This window comes from Citrus sinensis, chromosome 9 (assembly GCF_022201045.2).
Source record: "Citrus sinensis cultivar Valencia sweet orange chromosome 9, DVS_A1.0, whole genome shotgun sequence".
Taxonomy (NCBI): domain Eukaryota; kingdom Viridiplantae; phylum Streptophyta; class Magnoliopsida; order Sapindales; family Rutaceae; genus Citrus; species Citrus sinensis.
Genome location: NC_068564.1, coordinates 17,317,884 through 17,328,642, shown reverse-complemented (window position 1 = coordinate 17,328,642; position 10,759 = coordinate 17,317,884). Strand labels below are relative to the sequence as shown.

The 10,759-nt window shown below is 36.5% G+C and overlaps 2 non-coding genes across 2 annotated transcripts; one reads left to right on the top strand and one right to left on the bottom strand.

Moving 5' to 3' along the window:
* The first annotated feature begins 865 nt into the window (after window positions 1-865).
* Window positions 866-973, top strand: LOC127900088 (small nucleolar RNA R71). The gene has a single exon (XR_008052116.1). It is a non-coding gene; the product is annotated as a small nucleolar RNA R71 (small nucleolar RNA).
* A 7,265-nt stretch (window positions 974-8,238) lies between these two features.
* On the bottom strand, window positions 8,239-8,342 carry LOC127900172 (small nucleolar RNA R71). The gene has a single exon (XR_008052188.1). It is a non-coding gene; the product is annotated as a small nucleolar RNA R71 (small nucleolar RNA).
* Window positions 8,343-10,759: the final 2,417 nt, after the last annotated feature.

Sequence of the window (10,759 nt, the reverse complement as noted above, 5' to 3'; positions counted from 1 at the left end):
TATGCTTCCATTTTGAGGTGGTTTTTGTGTTGAGTTGAATTTCATCTCATTTTTTGTCATATCAACTAGGGTATCAACATTCTTTACAGATCTCAAATTAATTACCTTACAGTGTTCTTTGCTCTCTCTTCTAGGGTCTTCTGTGTTGCTAGGTAGGCTTCCTTGAGTTCTGCTCCTCATTACTGTGGCTAGTTGTCCCATTTGGTTTTTCAGGTTTCTCAAGGATACAACTTGACTTTGCACAATTGCTTCATTCTTTGCAATGTACTCCTTAATCAGTGCTTCCAGTAAAATGATTGGATCTTGACTGATATGCTTTTGCCTTTGACTTTACTGATGAAAACTAGGTGGTTGTATGTTTCTATTTTGCCTATTTAATGCTGGAGCATTTTAATGCTGATTGCTCCATGAGAAATTTGGGTATTGTTTCCAGCCAGGGTTGTAAGTATTAGAATATGGGTTATTCTGAGGTTGTCGATTGAAATTACCCACATAATTTACTGAGGCTGGATTCCCAGGAAAATTATCAAAGTCATGTTCTTCACTATAGTATACACAAGAAAGTTCAGTAACTTGCTTTACTGTTGTTGGAGCAGATGTCATGGCTTTTACCATGTTAGTCAATGAGGTTACTTATGCTGATAAGGCTGTAATTGCATCTATGTTATGTACCCCTGCTGATTCTCTTGCTGCTGGTTGCCTGGCTGAAGGCCACTGATAGTTATTATTAGCAATTCTCTCCAGAATTTCATAAGCTTCAGCGTAAGATTTGGATAACAGGGCTCCATTTGCTGAAGCATCCACCATTAACCTTGTACTCGGATTCAACCCATTGTAAAAAGTTTCCAATTGAATGCAACAAGGAATACCATGATGAGGAAACTTTCTGAGCAATTCTTTGAATCTTTCCCAAGTCTCGTACAAACTCTCATCTTCAAGTTGATGGAAAGAAGTAATCTCATTCCATAACTTTGCATTTTTTGTTGGTGGGAAATATTTCATTAGGAATTTATCAGCTAATTCATTCCATGTAGTGATGGAATCAGATGGTAGCGAATTTAACCATGCTCTTGCTCGATCTCTTAAGGAATAAGGAAAGAGCCTTAGCCTTAAGGCATCTTGTGTTGCTCCAGCAATCTTGAAAGCATCACTTACTTCCAAGAACAATTTAAGATGGAGATGAGGATCTTCATTTGGCGATCTATTGAATTGACCAACTGTTTGCAACATTTGAAACATCATTGGCTTTAACTCAAAATTTACAGCTTCTACTTCAGGTCTGATGATACCAGGGTGTACAACTTGAGGAGTTAACACAGCATAATCTCTTATAGCTATGTCTCTGTCATCAACCATGTAAATAATATTGTTGTTGTCTGGCTGTCTCCCGTTAGCATGTTCATTCTGCTCTTCTTGAATATTGACTGGTTGTAAGGGCCCGTGAGGATTCAAATTTCCTGCATCCTACAAATTATGCAGCTTGAAGTAATTTCTGAATTCCTTTGTTCTCTTCGCAATCTCCTGACAGTCCTTTCAATACCACAGATTTGTCTTTGTGCATGCATGTACCAATCTGCCAATAAATAGAATAAATCAAATCAAATTTTACGCTATCAAGATTTACTTCACACTTAAAATTAAACAATCAATCCTCGGCAACGGGGCCAAAAACTTGTTGGTTGATTTTTATAAGCAATTACTACCAATGCCAATAGGCAAGTATGCATAACAAGTAATAAAGTGATGAGTATTCAAGATCGTCTCCACAGGAATTGATGTTACTCGAAATGATAAAGCAATCACAATAGTGCAAATCAACTTAAGACCGAAACAAACAATTGTCAAGTAATGTTATTGTAATTAATGATCGCAAGAGATTTAAATAAAACAATATTGTAATGAAATAAACTAGGGTAAATGTGTCTAAGGTTCAATTGAGATTATAGCAGTTGAATGATCAAACTCTCCTAATGGGGTGACTGTTATTTATCAAGTTAGTATCAGTTGTTATAATAAGTGCTGCAGCACTGGGCAGAATAAATCTGCATCCTCAGCTATCGCATGTTGGAAGTCTCATACCCTTTAAATCTATTAACAATGACCAGTTGCTAATATATTCATGGTACGACATTATAACCTTTAATCTCTCCACCCTACAAGGTGAACACATATGTCTAGTGTGTCACAAATCTTAACTTCAAGTATTGCCCTTATGGGATTCAAGATAACTTAATCCAGGAAACTCAACGTAAGATCAAGTAATACTCTAATAATATCCGCTAAGACATGCCCTTTTGCTGCTCTATCTTAACTGAAACTATTAAATGGGCAGTCAACCGAAATAACAGTTATACTCATAAAAGAACTACTAGAGTAAAATGCTCCAGCAATACCATAATAACATATAAGAACAGTCAAGAACCCATTAGATTATTTGTCAATCAACTACAAGTAAATTTAGTTCATATTCTGAAAAAGAAAAAGAAACATAAATATATTAATCTCGGAATACATCAAAACAAATCCAAGTAATTCTCCACGATTTTCCAATGTTGCCGCAACAACACTCTTCAATTCTTATCTTCTTCTTCGTTCCTTTGTTATTATTCTAATAATAATTCCTTGCCGCCTTTCTATGTGGTGCACGCCTCCCTTTTATATTGCAAATTAGGGTAAACAAAAGCCCATGAGCGTGCATGCGTTAAATTAGGAAACATGCGCTGACTCGCGCCTAAGTTTTCTCCCGGTTTGCTCCCAGATTACTACAGCACGGGTTGCTCTAACAGGCTCAGTAGCACTGCATTATTCCCGATTGTGCTTTTCTTCTTTTATGGCCATCTTCTTTCCTCCTCTTGCTCATCTACTGTCTGAACATCCCCTTATGATTTAAGACTTTCTGAGAACCTACAATTATGCACCTGTTTTTAGCACAAATTACTTTGATTTAAGCAAAACTTATTAAGACTTAACTAAAATGAATGTTTATGCAAAATGTAACTAAAATCTAATAAAACACCTTATTTGTTCTCTAAGTGATCTTGATTCGAGTCTAGAATTGATGTAATAACTCTCATTTCCTAGAGTTATCACTCACTCAGTGGCAGTAAACCGAATACTTCAATACCTGAAGTCAACACCGAGAAATAGACTTTATTTTGAGAATAGAGAAAAAATGAATGTAGAAGCTTTTGTTGATGTGGATTGGGCTAGAAACGTCATGGATAGAAAGTCTACAATAGGTTATTGTACTAAGGTGTAGGGAAACCTTGTAAGTGCAGAAGCAAACTGTAGTGGCACGAAGTAGTGCAGAAGCAGAGTTTTGAGCACTAGCACATGCGGTATGTGAGCTTATGTGGATAGAAAATGTTCTTAAAGAACTGCAGTTAATAAAAAACAGTCATATCCAACTTTACTGTGACAATAAGGCAGCAATTAATATTGATCAAAATCCTATCCATCATGACAAGACAAAACATGTGGAGGTAGACCGACATTTTATTAAAGAGAAATTGGAAACTGGAGTTATTTGTTTGGTGTATATTCCTACAGGACAACAAATTGCAGATATGTTGACAAAAGGAATACCTGGACACGAGTTTTAAGAGTTTGTATGCAAGCTGGGCATGAAGAACATCTATGCTCCAACTTAAGGGGGAGTGTTGCAGATGTCAGCTGTATTTTACAGCTGGGTGTTGACTATTGTTGTAGATGTCAGTTGTATTTTACAGCTATGTGTTGACTTAAATACTAGATTTTAGGAGATATAATCCCTAATTTTCAGGGATACTGATTTGCAATATCTTAGGCGTTGTTTTACCATTTTGTTCCTAGGGTGTAATGTATATAAATAGATATTCTTCTCTATTGTAAAAGATGAGAAAATAGAGATTAAAACAGAAGAAATCAAAATTTTCACAATATCCAACCATGGGAGAATAACTCTCCACTATTAAGATTGAGAGGGAACGGGGAAAAAATTAAAAAAGAGAGAGAAAAAAAGGTTATAAAGTGGGGAACCATAATACACCATCAAGGTGGAAACATAACAGGCCTAACCTGAACTCATTAGATGATATTAATGATTTCTGTATAGCATGCTAAATTACGAAGTGATAATATACAAACACGAATTCAATGCCAAGAGAAAATGACAAGATTTACTAAAAAAAATAGAGACAATCGCTATCATCGATGTCGTGATTCACAACACTTGTGCAATTGCATTAGAAAAACATGTTCTCATGATACAGTCGGGTTACAGGGGCTACCATACTAGTTTGGATATCTTTACAGAAATCAAACCATTGCTCGGACCGATAAAATAGCTTTGCAGACGAGAAATACCATTCAGATTGTTTTCATATTAGGCAGTCATTCACTTCAAGCATCTGATCTTCTTTCCTACATCCATAGTGCTTTGGCTGATTTCTAGGGGTTGAAATTTTACTAGCTTATCAAGTTGAACGGCAGCTTCAGGAAAGGAATTGTCTTTGATACAAGATTCCGAAGACAAACCAAAAAGCACTAAATTGACGTCTTCCTCAAGTTGAAGGCAAAATAGATGGTTGAAAACCTGAAGATGAATATTACAGACAGCCAATTAGGTTATGCTATAGTTTATTAGACCAGGCCAAAAAGAAAAAATTGAAGCACTAAAAAATGAAGAGATTCTAAAGATAGATGATATATATATTTCACCATGGGCTGGAAAATAAATGAATTCACCAAAAGATTAAAAATCAATTGTGCATCTGCAAATGATCATGTTGGACACTAAATGTGGCTAAACTAACTAAATTAATGGCTGCCTTTTGTATTGATCCTGCCGATTCAATAGAACAAGTCTGTTATTCTATTTTTAATTTTCTTATCATTTTTCTTTTATGGGCTAAGCAAACTTTGCTTTAATTTAGATCTAGAAAGCCCCATCTTAACCACATAGGCTTGACCACAAAATTCTCTAAAACCATCTAGGTCAACCTAGAGCCACATGTACTTTGAAATAACCAGAGAACATAAACATGAACTTATGCTTTGATGATGCTCACACACACACCCATATGAACATCCTCCATTCTCATCGTTTTCATCCTTGATATAACCATGTCTTTAGCGGCCTGGGACCTTGACACCAAATTAACTATAAAGAGACCTTGCTCAGAAAGGGCATCTCTCACAGTTAGAAGAAATGACACCTCCACAAAATATGCAGCAGGGCGGGTCATTCGTGAGCTATGTACACAAAAAGCAGAACAAATAAATTAACATACTACTCAAGTACATAAAAATTTAAAAGCTTAATAATTAAAATAGTCTTATTATTCTCAAGAACGACAAAGCATATTACTATTCACGACAAAACTGCATGTTCCAATTGCCTCCACATGTGAACACATCTTGTTTCCAGAAAAGATGCATTGCTCACTTTTCACCGGCTTCCTTAGGTTTTGCACTATATGGTATTTGTTACATGGATTGTAGAACCAAAGTCAATCTACCATGTGTTATGATTAACATTAACCATATTAGATTTATAACAAATAAAAGAGATTGATTTACCTTTCTTTTCAATCCATTTTTGAAATTTGGGGCAATCCTTCTTCATGTGTCATTTCTTTTTGCAAAAAAAGCACTTGTATTGTTTTTTAATTTCTTCCTGGGAGGTATTTTACGTTTTCCTTTCTTTTTGGCTTGAAACTTGTTCTTTCCTTGTGTTACAGTATATGCACCTTCACCAACTTCCATTATCAGTCTCCCTTCCTCTTGAACACACATGATTATCAGTTCATTAATTGATCATTTATCCTTATGCGTGCTATAGGAAATTTTGAAAGGTCCATATTGTTGTGGAAGTGTATTCAGTATGTAATGCACAAAAAAGGTTTCGAACATACATATTGTTGAGTGTTAGAAAATATATGTTTCTAAAGGAGAAAATCATCATTTTACACTTCAAGTTTTACTAATGTTGAGTGTTAGAAAATGCATATTTATAAAGGAGAAAACCGTCATTTTACATTTTAAGTCTTACTAACAACCCTTACTTTTATATATTTAACCTTCTTGTGATTTAATTACATGTGTTTTATTTTAATTAAGTATTTTATGTATTTTAGGGGCATTATAGTCATTTCACAATAAAGGAGAGATCAGACGGCAAAACGGACATCACTTTTGAACTCAGGACGGTCGAAAACCTTAGGAGGAGCATAAAAGGAAAAATGGCACTATTCACATGTACTGTACTATTCACGTGTACGGTACTGTATACGTTACTGTTCACGACACTGTTCACATAGACAGATGATGACGTGGCATTGACCGATGATGTGGCATTGACTGATGAGGTGTCACGATCCTGTTGGACTAAAATTCTTATGTACTGTTGATGGTGACGTGGCAGCATATCAGTGGACGAAAAATCTCGCGTACGGTGCATGCATCACACAGGATTATTTTCAACCAAACCGCGTTACTGTTCATCCGGGTCAAACCGCGTTACTGTTCAAAGTCGGGTCAAACCGTGTTACTGTTCATCCGCGTGGTCAAACCGTGGACTGTTGACTGATGACGTGGCGCAATCCTGAGCGTCCAAACTGTTTTTAATCCGATGGCCATGATTTACTCCATGTATCTATAAAAAGGGGGCCTCCCCCCCCTAATTTGATATCTCTGAATCCATTTTTGGGATCCATTTTCTGTAATTCCTTCTCCATCTTGTATTTTCTTCGTATTTTAATAAATTTCCATTTTGCCCCTAGTTCAATTATGAGTGGCTAATTTTCTTTCAAGCTTGGGTTGAAGGTGAAGTCTCAACATGTGTCATGGGCTTAATTTGGTAAATTTACTTTCTCTTCCCCTCTAATTTTTGTGGATGTTTTGACTTCTCGTCGACAAATAATACTAATCTTGTCTAGATACCGCCTTGGTTACACCGGCTCTCTAGTATAAGGTTATTATTATTTGGCACGATAAGCCCTTAGCACCATATTGATTAGAGCGTGGTTCATGAGGTGTGGATTCCCCCCTCATGATTTAATTGGCATTAATACGGATTATTTAGCCCATGATGCATGTTGATACGGATCCAGATACCCAAGTACGTCAATTTAATAGATTTTCTCTTCAATTTATTCTCTCCATTGCAATTCCAATTTTAGAATTTATTCTCGCCATTTTAATTTAAGTATTAGCATATTCCAAATCATTTCCCCCATAAATCCAACTACCCATTTACAAAATTAATTCTATATATAATTAAAATCCACCTCCTCGTGGGATCGACACTCGTCACCATTAGTCTATACTACAATAGATTCGTGCGCTTGCGAGTACATTAAAATTTGCACAACAAGTTTTTGGCGCCGTTGCCGGGGAGGTAAGTAATTTTAATTCATAGAATTAATTTTTGTGAATAATTTCTTTTATTTGTTTTCTTGTATTTTTTTTTCTTATAAAAAAAAAAAAGAGAGTAAATCTACATTTAAAGGTTAGTATTTCTTTTCTTTTTCTCTTCTTTAAAATTCTGTAATTTAATTTTCCATTTATTTTTCTTTGTAATTTTTTTTTTGTTTATCTTATTAATTTAATTTTTAGTTAATTTCTTTCACGTATTTATTTTTGTGTATTTTTATAGAAAGGTTGTAATAGCGCAATAAGGTTAGTATCGTAATTTCTCCCTCTTCTTTATTTTTATTTGTTTTGTTCCCATCTTTATTTTTTGTTTTGTTTGCATCTTTATTTTTATTTTATTTATTTTGCATGCATGGTCGTAGGTCATTATTACCTAATCTTGAACCTATAGACCTTGAATTAGAAAAAACACTTCGCACACACAAACACGTTAAAAATAAAATGGATTTACAAGCACCACAGGAGAGGCCATTTAAGGACTATTTTAGTCCCTTAGCTAATTTGAGCACGTCATGCATAAGATACCCAAATGTAGCTGCTAGGAGTTTTGAATTAAAACCTAGTGTGTTAAATTGTCTCCCTACATTTTATGGCCTAGAAAATGAGGATCCATATAATCATTTGAATGATTTTCATGCCATTTGTCAAACATTCAAATATGAGAATTTTTCAGATGATGATGTTAAACTTAGACTATTCCCATTTTCTTTAAAGGATAGAGCTCGTTCATGGTTAAATACGTTGCCTGCTAATAGCATTACATCATGGGAACAAATGGTTACAAAATTTTTAAATAAATATTTTCCAGTGCATAAAACTAATGCTATTCGCAGGGAAATCTCGGAGTTTACCCAGAGAGAGGACGAGCAATTTTTCGAAACATGGGAGCGATTCAATGGGCTACTCTTGAAGTGTCCACATCATGGGTACGAGAAATGGCATCAATGCCAATACTTTTTGGAGGGATTACTACCAAATGTGCAAGAATGGCTAATGGCAACAAGTGGAGGAGAGCTAATGTCAAAAAGTGCGTCAGAAATTTGGGAATTCTTCCAGCGACAAGCGGACAATTCCCAACAACGGAGTCGATCACTCAGGAATACTAGAAGGATTAAAGGAGTGAATGAGGTTCAAATTGGCGAATCAACTTCAGGAATCAAAGAAGTCAAGGAGATGGTTGAAGGTCTTGCTCGACAAATAGCATCGTTATCGACTGCTAAATCAACAGAACCACATGACCAGGACTCATACTCAGATCAAGCCAATGCCATAGGTGTAATGAGAAAACCATCGAATTACAACCCATACTCCAATACATATAACCCTGGATGGAGAGACCACCCCAATTTTTCATGGTCTCAAGGATTCCAACAGAATGGACCAGCAGCTCCAGCTCCACCAATGCAACCAATTCCACAAAATCCTCAAGCCTCTCAGCCACCATTTAGACCATACAATCAGAACCAGAATTACTCTCAGCCCAGACCATGGGAGGATTCATTCCAGAATCTTAAGAATCTTACTCACTCCACGATTGAGCAACAGAACCGCACCATTGATGGACTACGAAATGAGTTGAGAGCAGGCTTCAACTCACAAGCTCAATCGGTTTCAAGCCTTGAGAAGATGGTGGGACAACTTGCTTCTTCAGTTCAGACCTTGGCAATGACCGTTGAGAAAGGCAAATTTCCAAGTCAACCAGTGCCTAATCCTAAAGGAGTACAGGAAGCAAGTACCAGTTCACCACAGCAGCATGGAGAGATCAAAGCAGTAATGACCTTGCGAAAAGGAAAGGAAGTCGACAACAAAGTGGAGATGCCGGTGACAAAAGAAAATCAAATTGTACCTGTGAATGTTGAGGACTCATCACCGGAGGAGAAATAAGAAACTAACCCACGAGAATACGTTCCCAAAGCTCCATTTCCTCAAAGGTTAGCTAAAGGAAAGAAGGGAAAATCCACATGTGAGATTCTTGAAATCTTCAAACAGGTAAGTGTTAACATCCCTTTACTTGATGCTATTAAACAAGTTCCATCTTATGCCAAGTTTCTTAAAGACCTTTGTACTAAAAAGAGAAACATGCATGTTCAAAAGAAGGCATTTTTAACAGAAAACGTTAGTTCTATACTCCAACATAAAATTCCTTTAAAATGCAAAGACCCTGGCTCCCCCACTATCTCATGTAGTATAGGGAACCACACAATTGAGAATGCTTTGTTGGATTTAGGAGCTAGTGTAAATCTTTTGCCTTACTCTGTATTCGTGAAACTTGGACTTGGAGAATTACACCCAACTCCAGTGGTGTTACAGCTTGCAGATCGGTCCACAAAAATACCTCGCGGTATTGTGGAGGACGTGCTTATCCAGGTAGACAAGTTTTATTTTCCTGTTGATTTCATTGTAATTGACACTCAACCAATACAGGATTCAAGGAAGCAAATCCCCATTATTCTAGGCCGACCTTTCTTGGCAACTGCGGATGCTCACATTCAATGCAGGACTGGAAATATGCAGTTGTCCTTCGGCAACATGACTATGGAGCTAAACATTTTCAACATTGCCAAACAACCTTATAGTGCAGATGATGGAATTGTTGATGTGGATTTAATTGAAACAATAGTTGATGACACTTTTCTTTCAAACCTTAGTGATCCTTTACAAACATGTTTAACTCACTTTGGTTTGGATTTTGATATTGACAGATCGGTCGATGAGGTCAATGCCCTGCTTGACTCAACACCATCTATGGACACTAATAAATGGAAGTCAAGAGTTGAGCAACTAGCACCATCAGAGAAGCAACTCATTCCATCATCAGAATCACCACCGAAACTCGAGCTCAAACCATTGCCCAACACTTTGGAATATGCGATTTTGGGAGAAGAAAGTACTCTACCGGTAATCATCTCATCATCCCTCAATGACGAACAAAAAGGTAAGTTGTTAGATGTTTTGAAAGAGCACAAAGGGGCATTAGGATGGACCATAGCAGACATAAAAGGTATAAACCCAGTAGACTGCATGCATTACATTCACCTTGATGAAAATGCTAAATCTACTAGGGAAATGCAACGTCGGTTAAATCCTAATATGAAAGAAGTGGTTAGAACTGAAGTCCTTAAGCTATTAGATGCAGGTATCATTTACCCCATTTCTGATAGTTCATGGGTCAGTCCTGTACAAGTTGTCCCCAAAAAGTCAGGAGTCACAGTAGTTACGAATGCTGATAATGAATTGATACCCACTAGAGTAACTACAGGATGGCGTGTATGCATTGATTATAGAAAGTTGAATTCTGTCACACGTAAAGACCATTTTCCTTTACCATTTATTGATCAAATGCTTG